General features: G+C 47.0%; 1 protein-coding gene across 5 annotated transcripts in view; it reads right to left on the bottom strand.

Moving 5' to 3' along the window:
* The window catches only part of ZMAT4 (zinc finger matrin-type 4), a 424404-nt gene extending 417048 nt beyond the window's left edge, over positions 1-7356 (bottom strand). For all 5 annotated transcript variants that reach the window (XM_073325308.1, XM_073325310.1, XM_073325309.1 and 2 more), the window contains exon 1: positions 7233-7356. The gene's annotated coding sequence lies outside the window, so the exon portion shown is untranslated. The remainder of the gene's footprint in view (positions 1-7232) is intronic.
* Positions 7357-14623: the final 7267 nt, after the last annotated feature.

Here is a 14623-nt window from a genome sequence, read left to right as displayed (position 1 = left end):
CAAGCACAGGGTACTAAGGGTATAAAACAGAACACAGGGGCCCCATGCTTGGCCTTTCTCTTCCCTCCACCTGTGCAGCAAGCAATAAGGGTGCTAAGAAGACTGGTGATTTCATCAGAGGAGAGTGGCCCAGGTTTAAGGGAGAACCCTGTATCTTAAGGACTGTAAGATCCAATGCGGTGAGAACATTCCTTGATCTAAATACTGTCTAGTGTGATAAGGGTTACAGTTTAGACTGCAAACTTATATTTTATTTTGGTAACCACTCTGACTTTGCCTGTCACTTATAATCACTTATACAGTAAAACAAGTATCTTTACCAGTGAGTTTGCCTGAAGTGTCTGGTAAATCTGCTGAGGTTTACAAAGGTCAGTGTAGATCCACTTTCCATTGATGCAGTGGTAAACCAATTAATAAACTTGCATTGCTCAAGAAAGGGTCTTGAGCAGTGCAAGACAGTATATATATACAAAGCTGGGAGCTGGGGGGGATTTGGCTGGTGCCTTTCTCTGAGATTCATGAGTAGCTCTGGGAGCTCCACATGAGGTTGTACTGAGTGGCAACAGCACCTGAGGTTTTGCCGATTGCCACTAGTAAAAAAACCCAGATAGGGCGAGAGAAAACCCAGAATAGGGAGTAAAGAGGGCACAGTGGTCCCACAGTCCCAGGTTGCACCCAGGGGTCCTGTGACACACCCCTCATTAAGGTCTGACATACAGGAGTGCTGGCCAGGAGTCGATGGCTGGATCCTGAGCTGGTAGGAAACCAATTGCATTTCAATGGAGCTAGGCTGATTTACAGCAGGAAAGGATCTGGCTTTGACACTTTGTGTTTCCTGGCTCCAGTCATATGATGTGGCTTAAGGCAAAGGTGGCTGTACTAAGACAGCAATCAGCACCTGTCGTCTCTCGTGGCTGCTGTTACCGAGCTCTCTGTGCCACTCAGTCCCTAGATCTTTGTACCACGCTGTTAGTTCTGTACTTAGCTCCCTGGGCCCTCTGTGTCACGCAGCCACCGCTGGAAATACAGACTTTCTACGGCACTGATCCTGCAGCGCACTGTGGGAGCAGCCCCTGAGCCCCTGCAAAGGTCAGGGCGAAATGCTGGCACTGGCTACCGCGTAGGGGGAGCGCTGCACCACACACACGAATTTGCAGGCACTCCACATGGAGAGCACAAGAGCCAGACCAGGCTGAGCCTGCTTCTTCTCCTGCCCGCACATTAAGCATCTTCAAGATGTTAATATTACACAACAGGAAAGTGTTAATATCAAGAATATTCATTTCCAACCATCTCTAGTTAATGAAACAAAACAAACTATCTGGAAAAATGAGAACATTACAGTAACAACAACAAATTAAACACCAATACAATTAGGGAGAGATTAGGCATCGCTCCTCTGGGAGCATTTCAGAGCCCAAGGTCTTTCTCAAAATTTGATCATTCCCAGCAACTTTATTTCCTTCTAATTAATAAATGGGTAAGTAAACGGCGTGGTTTCTAGAAGGGAGATGGCTCCCCCGGTCCTCTCTGAACAAGAGCTTTCCATCTGTGTTCAATAACACAGAAGGGCAGAGCTGGTGGCAGGTAGAAGCGCGCACACCTTCAGCTCAGAGAGAAATCCCACTGTCAGCAGAATGAACGGCAAAGGCTGCGAAAACAGAAGTTCCTGCATGAGTGTCTGTTACAAGGTGACTGAAGGGGGAAGGCGTCTCGTGCTAACATGCAAGAACTTAACAAAGAGAAGGTCAAGGGGTGATGTGATCACAGTCTAAGTCCCTAAGTGGGGAACAAATATTCAACAACGGGCTCTTCAGAGACTGGTGTGACACGATCCAAGGGCTGGAAGCTGAAGCTATACAAGTTCAGCGTAAGTTTTTAACAGGGAGAGTAATTAACCGTGGGAACAATTTACCAAGGGCAGCAGTGGATTCTTCATCACTGGACATTTTTAACTTAAGACTGGCAGTTTTTCTGACCAATCTGCTCTAGCAATTGTTGTGGGGAAGCTCAGTGGCCCATGCGGACAGACCGGGTGCAATGTCTGCTCTTTCTAACCCGCCTTTCCTTGAGCAGGTGAAATACTTTGATCAGAGACTGGCTGTCCCGGACCAGCAGCTACGTACAAGTGAGGAGACAGCGGCTTCAGTGGCCAAGTTAATTAAGCAAGGCTCATTTGGGGCTAACCCCACTGGCCAGGGCTTGACAATCCACCCAGGGAAGCTCTACCTGGGAGAAGAGGGAGCAGGAGACCCTGAATTCAGTGAGGCTTGACTGGCCTGACAAGCTAGACAAGTGTTGCCAAAAAGGCAGAGTCTGTCGGTGGGTCAGAGCTGCCCCGACAGTGGGGACCCACCATGAGCTGGAGGAGTGACCCCTGTGACTGTTTGTCATTACTGACCATTGTGCATCCAGAAGCAGGTTCCCACATAGCATGATGCTGTTTCTGCTCACCTCCCCTCTTAGGGCCCTTGCAGTATTCGTGTTCACCAGCACTACCCGGAAGGCAGAGTGCTGACATCACCAGCTGGGCCTGAGGCTGCCTGGCCTCCACTCCTGAGTGACCACATGCAAGACACACATTGATTATGGAGTCAGAGTCCTGGGTTCAACATTACCCTTGGAAAACCAGCTCTACTCCAGTCTTAAAAATGCTGAAACAAACTTGCTCCTACCAAGTGGCACAGACTAGAAGCAACAAGTCCCCTTCCAGGTGGATGCAGTCTGAACTCATGTTACGGCTCAGGAAAGTAACGACAGTGTGGTACCCAGCTGTGTGCTCTGAAGATGTCCCTTCACCACCGCTTGTGACAGCCAGGCAATGCTCAATGCTTTGGTACAATCACACGTCGTAACCTCAGGAAACTCACTTCCCTCTTATTTGCTTCTATACATATGCTTAAAGTTAAGCACCTCCTGAACTGCTCTCCTGGTTTGTGACCATAATGCAGAAACCCGTTATAGAAAGACATCTAAGCAGGGGAAGGGTTGGCAGGTCCAGTAGGTCTTTGGGAACAAGTGCTTGCTCCCATTTTATACCAGTATCCCTAGTACTCAACCAGTGCTAGACAGGTGCAGGATGTTTCCAGGTGTATTCAGCTCCCAGAGGTACATTTCAGGAGCGCTGCCTGACACAGCTGCCCTTGGTCACTGGAGCTGTCTCCATGTTGAGAATAACTGCAGACAAAAATCACTTTGTGCGATCGATGATGAGAACGAGTCCTCTCCTGATCTCAGGGTCGTTTCTCTGACATGTGACTTGCATGGCCAGTGCATTTTGTTACTGCACGATGCCTGGAAATCCCTGGATCAAGGCCTCCTAAAGTCCTCTCTCTCCACAAACTAGCCGCATCCCTCCATTACAGCAGCATGAAGCCCTTTGAATAGGGAGAATCTGGTTTAGAGCCTCCAAAAGCCATCTGAATCCTACTGAGTTTCCTGGGGAACCAAGGAGATGCCCTGAAAAGCCCTCAAGAAAACTTAAATGAAGGGGACAAAGATACTAAGTTACATGGAGCCAAAGCATCTCCTGAGCTGCAACCACGCTCTGCCCAAAAGTCCTGGCATAAGGCTGGGTCCTCTTCAACTTCCCTTAGTCGATGATAAAGGATAAAAAGGAATAAAATAAATACTCAGGTGAGAGAAAAAGATTCTCTACCCCGGGTGAGAAAACGTCAGCCTTCTGTTTGTTAGGCTGCGGCCCTACCTTTCAGTAATCTGCATGCCTGTTAATCAATGTGCACAGCCATTGCACCTGTCAGCAAAGGGGGTCTTCACACTTTGCAAATGTTAATTAAGCCTCCATCCCCTACCCCCTCCCCCGCCCCCGGTTAGATAGCACCATGTGTAGAACTCAACCCATTACACAGAAGGGGAAATTGAGACACTGCAAGGTTAGGACCAAAAAGTCTTCAAACTTGGCTACTTCTAGTCAGGCCTTTAAATCCTTAATTAGGCACACAGTAAGTGGGCTGATTTGCACAGGTGCTGAGCACTCATGACACAGCTGGATCTCAGGCCTCACTTTTATTTAGACGAGCCTGCAATGGGGTTTCCACTCATCACCAGGGCACCTCCTTGGGTCTAGGTTTGGGAAAGTAGCTCTCACGACACCAGGTGCCCCCTTCTGCTGTCTGCTCCCTCTGTGACCATCTCTCTTCTGGAAACTTGGCTTTATAGTGCTGGCCCAGCCCCTCCCCAACTGGGCTTCACTCTCAGTTAACCCTGGCCTTCCTCTCAGGTGACTCAAGATGCCCACTTGGCCTCGTTAATCCTGTCAGGGCTCTGTGGGGTGCACATCCCATCCCAGAGTTTAACTATCAGAGTTTTGGTACCAAATGTTGGACACCTAAGTGTGACAGTCTGGGACATGGTGGCCACAGGCAAAAATAGAACCCAGGAGTCCCAATACCCTAACCCCTGGACCATACACACTGTCCTCAGAAGAACTCCTGGACAGTTTAAATTAAATACCCTGCCTTCCTGGAGTCCTCCTGACCCTGAAAGTATTTCATAATGGAAACAAAACCCAATTAGAAATTAATGGACTACAAAAGCTCCAGTTTGCTTGTTACACTAGGACAAACCTTTAAAAAAATTATGTTTATTATCTACATTTGACCATTGTACTTTGGTTGGGGGGTTTGGGGGGGTAAATTTAAATCAACCAGAGTCCTGCAGGAAGGGATGACAAGTTCACAGCGGGTTCACAGAGAGATTGGTAGTGGGTACAGAGGAATGAGGGGCCATTAATCTTTCCAGGTGAATCTCTGGGGACAGCAGGCAGGATGGAAGGCATTTAGCATAACACAGTGCTGTAAAACCATCCTGAGAGAACACTGGTGGTGGTGATGGTAGGATGCTAAGTTAGCAGGGTCCATCTGGCTGGGCCAATTCCGTTACTAGCTGGAAGCAGCAAATTACACCTGATCCCAGTAAGTATTAACAACACTCCTGTTTGTAGACAACTCAGCTCCCTTTTCAGGTGGGCTAATCAACAGAGCACAATCAGCTACAAATAAACAGGATCAGGAGAAATTATCAGGACTAGTTCTCTTCTCCCATGGGGCAGACAAGTGCTGGGGGGGGGGGGAGCACGCTGCGTTCAGTACACTCATGAGACCGTACCCGCAATACGGTGTCATATCCGGCCACTGTGTTATTCCGGAGTCCAGGGAAGGCCAGAAATGACCAAGGGGTGGGACGGTTTGAGTTGAGGAAATATTAGACATAATATATCTATAGCTAAGCCAAGTGACCGCTGAGTTGGAGGAAGGTGTGTGCAGTGGTGCGGTGCAAATATCTGAGCAGGAGGGATTGAAAGGCGACTAGGACTGATCACATGAGACTAAGAGGAGGGAAATACAAGTCTGATTACCAGGACCAGCTCCCTGATGGTGAAAGAGCTCAGACCGCAGGGATGTCTCCCAAGGGAAGCGGTGGAAGCCCTGCTGCCCAGGACACCGAACACAGACCTGGAGAGAGCCCTAGAACATGCACTGCAGGGACTGCTGCAGGGGATAGCTTTCCAGCTCAGCTTTCTATGACCCTGCCCTGCTATTTACTATTTTTAAACAATGATTTATTGTTTTTACTATTTCCAATAAAATGAGGGAGAGATCCATTTTTCACTTTCAGAGGCTCCTCATTTCCCCCTCCCCCATCCCCTTGCTCTAGAGAATGAGTCATTGTCTGCGAACCTTTTTCAAAACAGCTCTTCTAAAATTCTGTATCAAATCACAAGCATCTCTAGTCCACGAGCCAGCACAGGGAGCAGAAGCCCTCGGATGCTGTTGATCTGCTGCATGAAAACAAAGAGCCGTAAAGCAGGAATCCTTCTGCTTGGCACAAATCTTTTGCCCCACTGTACCTTGTCTAGCAACTCATTTAGTGCCCATCAGGTGGGGACACAGGGGGCCTGTGAGCTCACTGTGTGCTTTGAAGCCCGGTCTGTGTCTGGAATTGTGTTTCAGGGCTGGCTGTTTTGTTTTGCGGACAGATAACACGTGTTCATGGGAGAGTCAGCTGCACAGTCACACACGGAAAGGGCAAACAGCAGATTTTTATCTGCCACAGCACAGCTTTACGAAACACTCTCCTACCGGACACCACGCGCACGGTCACTCCAGCATCGGAGAAGGGGGCAACGGCCTGTGAGTAAGGGTGAGAACACATTTACACGCAGGGGCTGACTGGCCATGGGTCAGGCCGGGTATTTTCATTCCGTGGAGACAGATCAACAATTCCAGTGGCTCATCGGAATCAATTATTTTGCTCAGCCTGAACCAATGATATCCCAGCTTGTACTACCCAAGGAGCTGGCTTTTGTTTCATACTCTCACATACAGATTAATACAATGAAAGGCGTGTGGTCAGCCCCAATGAACCATTCATTCAGCTAGCATGACAACCTGTCAAGACCTGGAGTTGCTTTCACAACACTGGTCTTTGCAACCAGAGCTGCTGTGATGAGTTTGGTGAGAGCTACCTCATAGAAAGGTGACTCCAATCTATACAGGAACAACAGGATTTCCAGAAATCTGCCTTCACTTTATCGCACCAGCTCCAGGTTGGAAAGTTTTCCAGACTTGCCTGCGGTGGGGAGAACTAAGTTATTTTTCTACAGGTACCAGCATTGGCTCTCAAGACTCACGGCCCTCCGAACGTAACTTCCCGTGGTGTTTGGGTCAACCTAGAGGCGTTAATCTGGTGAAAGCCTCTGCAGCCGGTAGGCTGGTCTGACTCTGAGGCCTTTGAAGACTTTGGCCCCCGATTAACCAACAAAATGAGATGCTTAACAACAATACCGGAGGAAGTATTTTAAAGGCTGACATGGAGAAGTGAGGTGGGTAATACTGATAATGTATTCTGGTCCCCTGCCATCCCCTCCTGCTGGTGTGATGGCGTATGTATTACCTACACACACCTGGCACAGAATCCTCAGCAGTCCAATGGCTGGTTCAAGAATCCTTGCCCCATTTTTATATATACACACACACCCTGCAGCTCTCCATGCAATGGATACTGTGGCACTGGTACACACAAGGTCCCTGAAATAACAGCAACATAAACAAACCTGATTCCTGAGCTGAGAAGTTTATGAAACCATCTTCCTCCCTTCACACAAACAAACATTCTGCTATTTAATAGCTCTGATTTCCCTATAAACTTTTCTAACGACAAGCTAGACAGATTCAAACAACAAGCAAAACAAGGAGGGATGCGGGCAGTACCTTTCTGTTGCTGGCTGGGCTGGCGCTAGAGGATAACAGAGCTGTCCCAGTGATGCTGCTGAGACAGAAGCACTCTGGAGTTACGATTACAGCTTTCCCCGCTCCGCGACCAGATCTCTCAGCAGCCCAGACCCACTGTGCTGGAAATGCACTTAGTAATTATCTGCAAGAGACCAGGCTCCGCCCCCAACAGCTCTGATTGGTCCTCTGGCCCTGTGCAAGTCTGCATTGGTTTCAGTCAGTCAATCTACTATTTTCCAGAGCCTCAAAACAACTGAATTCTGTGTCCCATGGATAAGGGGTATTGGGGTGAGCGTGACGGGGCAGGGTGGGGGGTGTGAACAGACTGACTCGCACAGAGCAGAGACTAAGTCAAAAACACCTTGAAATTATATTTCTTATGGTGTTAGTAAAAGGATGTATGAGTCTGATTTAAAGGATACAGACTGGGATGGGTATCATAGAATCATAGACGTGTAGGACTGGAAGGGACCTGGAGAAGTCATCTAGTCCCATCCCCTGCACTCATAGCAGGACTAAGTATTATCTAGACCATCCCTAACCTGCTCTTAACCACCCTGACAGTTTAGGGTGGTTATCAAAGGCTCGGAAAGGAGGAGCAGAGTTACTTTCAGCTGCAGACATTACAGAGGACGCACTTATTCTGATAGATGGAGTTTACTGTAAAAAGCATGTCTTATATCCTAGCAGCGCCCAGCTGCCAGCAAGGTCAAGACCCTGTTGTGCTAAGCACATACAGTAAGTGACGGTCCCCACCCCAGAGAGCCTCCAGTCTAACAGACGCAAACCATTTGGCCGGACTGGCAGTGGGGAGAGATGGGATAACAAAAGTAATAGGACGTGCACCATGCTTTGCCAGGTGGGAGCAGCAATCACAATTCATTACATGGCTAATCATCATCAGCTGGCTGCTTACCATATGCATCATGGTTGCAGTGAGATTTGAGGAGTTGCGTGGAAAATAGGGTGGTGGCTTTATGGATTATACACACAGAAAATTAGTTACAGGCTGTGTTATTATAATAGATTCATAAATACTTAGGTCAGAAGGGACCATTATGATCATCTAGTCCAACCTCCTGCACAACGCAGTCCACAGAATCTCACCCACCCACTCCTGCGAAAAACCTCTCACCTATGTCTGAGCTATTGAAGTCCTCAAATCGTGGTTTAAAGACTTCAAGGAGCAGAGAATCCTCTAGCAAGTGACCCGTGCCCCATGCTACAGAGGAAGGCGAAAAACCTCCAGGGCCTCTTCCAATCTGCCCTGGAGGAAAATTCCTTCCCGACCCCAAATATGGTGATCAGCTAAACCCTGAGCATATGGGCAAGATTCACCAGCCAGATACTACAGAAAATTCTTTCCTGGGTAACTCAGATCCCACCCCATCTAACATCCCATCACAGGCCATTGGGCCTATTTACCATGAATATTTAAAGATCAGTTAATTACCAAAATCATGTTATCCCATCATACCATCTCCTCCATAAACTTATCGAGTTTAATCTTAAAGCCAGATAGGTCTTTTGCTCCCACTACTTCCCTTGGAAGGCTATTCCAGAACTTCACTCCTCTGATGGTTAGAAACCTTCGTCTAATTTCAAGTCTAAACTTCCCAAAGACCAGTTTATATCCATTTGTTCTTGTGTCCACATTGGTACTAAGCTTAAATAATTCCTCTCCCTCTCCGGTATTTATCCCTTTGATATATTTATAGAGAGCAATCATATCTCCCCTCAACCTTCTTTTAATTAGGCTAAACAAGCCAAGTTCCTTGAGTCTCCTTTCATAAGACAGGTTTTCCATTCCTCGGATCATCCTAGTAGCCCTTCTCTGTACCCGTTCCAGTTTGAATTCATCCTTCTTACACATGGGAGACCAGAACTGCACACAGTATTCCAGGTGAGGTCTCACCAGTGCCTTGTATAACGGTACTAAAACCTCACCTGACGCATCCCAAGACCGCATTAGCTTTTTTCACGGCCATATCACATTGGCAGCCCATAGTCATCCTATGATCAACCAATACTCCAAGGTCCTTCTCCTCCTCCGTTACTTCTAATTGATGCGTCCCCAGCTTATAACTAAAATTCTTGTTATTAATCCCTAAATGCATAACCTTACACTTCTCACTATTAAATTTCATCCTATTACTATTACTTCAGTTTACAAGGTCATCCAAATCTTCCTGTATGATATCCCAGTCCTTCTCTAAATTGGCAATACCTCCCAGCTTTGTATCATCCACAAACTTTATTAGCACACTCCCACTTTTTGTGCCGAGGTCAGTAATAAAAAGATTAAATAAGATTGGTCCCAAAACTGATCCCTGAGGAACTCCACTGGTAACCTCCCTCCAGCCTGACAGCTCACCTTTCAGTAGGACCCGCTGTAGTCTCCCTGTTAATCAATTCCTTATCCACCTTTCAATTTTCATATTGATCCCCACCTTTTACCAATTTAATGAATAATTCCCCATGTGGCACCATATCAAATGCCTTACTGAAATCTAGGTAAATTAGTTCCCCTGCATTTCCTTTGTCTAAAAAAATCTGTTACTTTCTCAAAAAAGGAGAACAGGTTGGTTTGACATGATCTACCTTTTGTAAAACCATGTTGTATTTTGTCCCATTTACCATTGAATTCAATGTCCTTAACTACTTTCTCCTTCAAAATGTTTTCCAAGACCTTGCATACTACAGATGTCAAACTAACAGGCCTGTAGTTACCAGGATCACCTTTTTTTCCTTTCTTAAAAATAGGAACTATGTTAGCAATTCTCCAATCATACGGTACAACCCCTGAGTTTACAGATTCATTAAAAATTCTTGCTAATGGGCTTGCAATTTCATGTGCCAATTCCTTTAATATTCTTGGATGAAGATTATCTGGGCCCCCTGATTGAGTCCCATTAAGCTGTTCAAGTTTCGCTTCTACCTCAGATATGGTAATGTCTACCTCCACATCCTCATTCCCATTTGTCATGCTACCATTATCCCTAAGATCCTCATGAGCCTTAATAAAGACTGAGGCAAAGTATTTGTTTAGATATTGGGCCATGCCTACATTATCCTTGACCTCCCCTCCAATGTATAAGGTTGTCTGAAAGCTGTTCACATATGGTGTATATCTGCATTATACACCCACACTGTGCATATAAACAGAGAAAGAAAAGATACTAGTACACCGAAAATAACCCTACCATAGCGTGTGAAGGACACTACTGGGAATGGGAGGAGTCTGCCGTAGCACCCACGGGCCCCACACTTCTCAATTCTATGAGGAGAGTTGCCACTCAAGGAGCTCACGCCCCAAGGAGAGACAGCCAAACAGACAGAGGCTGGGGGATAACAGCAGGCAATTTAAATACAAGACAATGTCTCACTGTAGGCAGCATGGCAGAAGTGGGTCACTATGGGCAGTGTTGGGGCTGCCAGGACACGGTTAGGGAACTCGTACCATGCCTAGAGGGGCATGTGGAAGAAGACAGATGATTGTGCAAGAATGATTGTGACAAACAGGCACATCAGGCTGGGAGCACTGGCAGGACAATGGACATTTGAAGCTTGACGGAGGATGGATAGGTAGGGTGGTGCAGAGCTCTGCAGAACTTGCTCAGGGTGAGGTTATCAATATGCCATTGCACATGTGTGCACCACTGGGCAAACAACCCAGAACATGCTAAACCAAAAAAAAAAAAAAAAAAAAGCCTCTAAGAGCAATTAACAATTTGTTAAAGGAAAAATATTTTTGTCATCTACGTCCAGAAATGAGGGCAGCATGACTCTGTGGCACGATCCAGTGATTTTACAAAAATTCCTGAACCCAAATGCTTACAACACAGTAAGAAAAGAGAACTCCGATTTGTCATTTCTCTGCCATAATGGTCTCCCCCCACCCTGCCCCAGGAGAAGCTGAGGAGAGAGATTCACTTCGGGAATGCCTCCAAAACTTCAGGTGTTCACATGATGCTTTGCTGGACCAATTGGTTTGGAAACGGGGATCGGTATCTCTCCACTCAGGATTTCCTCTGGCCACGCTGGCATACTCTGACCAAAGCTTCCCAGGGGGGAATGTGGCATTTCCTCTACCATGTGAATCGAGGGCAGGCAGAGAGCTATAAAACCGGAAAGCAACAAAAGGTGACAGGAACTTTACAGACCCTGGCAACAGCTTTAGGATCATGCTGCATTTAGAGTCACAATTTGGGCCAGGTCTTTGTTTACCTGGACTGGTTCACCCTGCCCCATAAGCCCTGCTATTCCTTGCTCCAGAATCTCAGGGACATGGTGGCTCAGGGAGTCCAGCCTAGGAAGCCCTTTCCAACCTCTGTCCTTCTGGCTTGCAGAGCAGTAGCTTTCCCAGAAGCACCAGGAAGGGGCTCATCTCAGGGGCTATATTATTCATTGACGAGGCTGACAGGATGCAAACACTTACCTCAGTCCCATTACATGCTAACATGTAGGGAACAGAAAGTTTTTATTCTCTGTGATTCCCTTGCTGCTGTAACTGTGAGGCAGCTGGTGTTTGTCTCTATTTACCCTCACACAAGGGCAGCGGCTTTAGAGTGCCCATTCAGGGGGGTACTGTAATATATTGACAAATTAACCAAACAGAAACAAAACTAAAGCACTAGCCAAAAGCCAGAAAGCCTCTCGTGCCGTTTTGCAGCTCACTACGTTCTGGCTATTATGGATTGCCTTGGGTAGCAGCACTCCCCGCCCCAGAAGCTCTGCTGTCAGACATATAGCACTGACCGACAGCAAGAGCCTCTACACGGATCTTAGCTGCCATGATGGAGCACATGGAGTGGCGCAGGGCGGGTCCCAGAGCACTCAGCACTTGCCGCCAGCTGCACTTGGGAGCACACAGGAAGCCAGGGCACGGACTGGAGCACAAGTGTCATGCTTAAGGCAGCTTTCCTCACTCAGGAGATGGGCAGATGCTGAAGCTTCCAGCCTGCCCTGAAGTACTGTGCATTGCTATAGACTAGTCTGAAGCAGAAACAGCCCTGGCCGGCAATCATAGAATACCAGGGTTGGAAGGGACCTCAGGAGGTCATCTAGTCCAACCCCCTGCTCAAAGCAGGACCAACCCCAACTAAATCATCCCAGCCAGGGCTTTGTCAAGCTGGGCCTTAAAAACCTCTAAGGATGGAGATTCCACCACCTCCCTAGTTAACCCATTCCAGTGTTTCACCACCCTCCTAGTGAAATAGCATTTCCTAATATCCAACCTAGACCTCCCCACTGCAACTTGAGACAGTTGCTTCTTGTTCTGCCAAATCCCCATAAGAGAGGAATGGCTGCAGCCCTGGTTGGCTCTCATCTGAGAACCCACGACCAGCAATGAGTCCAGTAGGATCCAGGTCCCACAGACACCCTCATCTGAGGGTGCAAAGAAGGCAGTGCTTGCTCCTCTTTCAGCGAGTATCATTCCCATCTTCTCTGGGCTGAGTTGCAGCCAGTTTGCTGCTTTTCATGCCTACCTGGCACCAGAAGAGAGAGAATGTGCTTTGCCTTCAAGATAAACTGAGGTCATGCCGAATCACACAGCCCAGAAATGCAGTTAGGAGAGTGGATACAAAATCCTTGGTCTCCCTGCACTTCAGAGTTGAAGACACAGAGCTGTAGCTCCTTGAAATTGGAAGGTTTTAAGAACAGCAACATCCACCATTCCTGGGACAGCAGATGGTTCCCCAAACAGGTGACCAAATAGGGGAGCATTTCAAACTCCTTCCCCTGCTGCAGCCTCATCTGCTTTAATCAGACACTGCATGTGTTTGGTTTTGTGATGAGGATTACAGAGGTGAGGATGGGTCCTCTAAACTGTTTATTCTAGCACCTTCTCAGATGCTCATAAATATTCTCTTTGATGGCATAATAATTCCTTGTGTTCCATAGACACATTACTTTGGTGAGTTCAAAAATACATTCTTTGAAGTATTGAAATTCCACTACTGTTTTGATTTGTATTTTAAATGAGAGCTCTCCAGATAGTCACTATTAATAAGATTATTTACTTGAAGAGCATCATCATTCATTTCTGTATGAACTGTGCTTTGTAAATTACCACTTCTGCTAGCAGGGCTAGACAAAGTAATCCATTACGGCTGAACAGAGGCTTGTTAGCTCGCCTATTTTAGAGGATTTAGGGACTGGAGGAATTCTACGCTGTTTGGATGAATTCATGCACTCGGTTTAAAAGTGCTATTTCTGAATCGTATACAACAGGGGTCTCAAACACGCAGTCTACAGAGTTTGCTCTGGGGCTGGAGCACCCATGGGGAAAAATTAGTGGCCACCGGCAGCCAAGCTCTCCCCCACTCCCCGCCCCAGCGCACTGCGTCCCTGCTGCTCCGCCTACCTCACAGCGCTTACTGCTGCCAAACAGCTGTTTGGTGGCGCTTAGGACTTTCCAGGAGGGAGGGGGGAGGAGTGGGGATGCGGCACGCTCAGGGGAGGAGGCGGAGAAGAGGCTGGGTCAGGGACAGAGATTTGGGGAAGGGGTTGGACAGGGGCAGGCCTCATGGAAGGGGTGAAGTGAGGGTTTTGCAGTCTATTACCAACCCATTTTGAAGTTCTCAGCTATTTTGACTTGACATTTCAAGTACAACTACAGAAAAGGTGTGTATCTGTGCTGTGCCAAGAGTACTAGAACATTGTGATATCAGAGATAACTCAACCAATCACCACCCTTACTCAATAGGGAATCTGCATGCTACGGTGACATTGGTTGTATGAGGGAGACTTCACAGATGGTGGATTAGTTGGCCTGACTGCCACACCCTTGTGCCTAGCTGCCACCTCACATATCAGCACAACCATCTACACAACAACACAACCCGCAAGTCCAAATTTAGAGAGCCCCTCACCCCAGCACACACCCCTTATTTGCCACCAACACAAATCAACCAAAATCTCCCAGCACAGCACAACACAACCCAGGCACAAATCAAACACACATTTGCCCACCCTCACTCATACTTACTAGCAAACGACTTGCCACTTTAGCCACTCAAGTTTATGGTAAGCATATATTGGACTACGGTGACAACCCAGTAAAAGTCAGTAGAAAAAAATCACTGAGATGCTATACAATTTAAGGGTGTAGAAAAAAAGATATATATTATATGAGAAACAGTACGTGACCCTGTCATTAACAGATACACGATAACACAGTCTCAAAGGGGCAGAGAAATAGTTGTGTGTGCTACGTGGCCAAAAATGAAACGACTGTCAAAATTAGCACCGACTTTTCACATTACAGTTTTTAAAAAGTTAATACATTGACTTTTAATAGCTTACTATATTACTCTTCATTTGTTTCATTTTTGACTATACTTTTGTATCATTGTATGAAAAGTGGT

This window comes from Lepidochelys kempii, chromosome 26, assembly GCF_965140265.1.
Source record: "Lepidochelys kempii isolate rLepKem1 chromosome 26, rLepKem1.hap2, whole genome shotgun sequence".
Classification (NCBI taxonomy): Eukaryota; Metazoa; Chordata; order Testudines; family Cheloniidae; genus Lepidochelys; species Lepidochelys kempii.
This window is presented reverse-complemented; position numbering and strand designations above follow the sequence as displayed.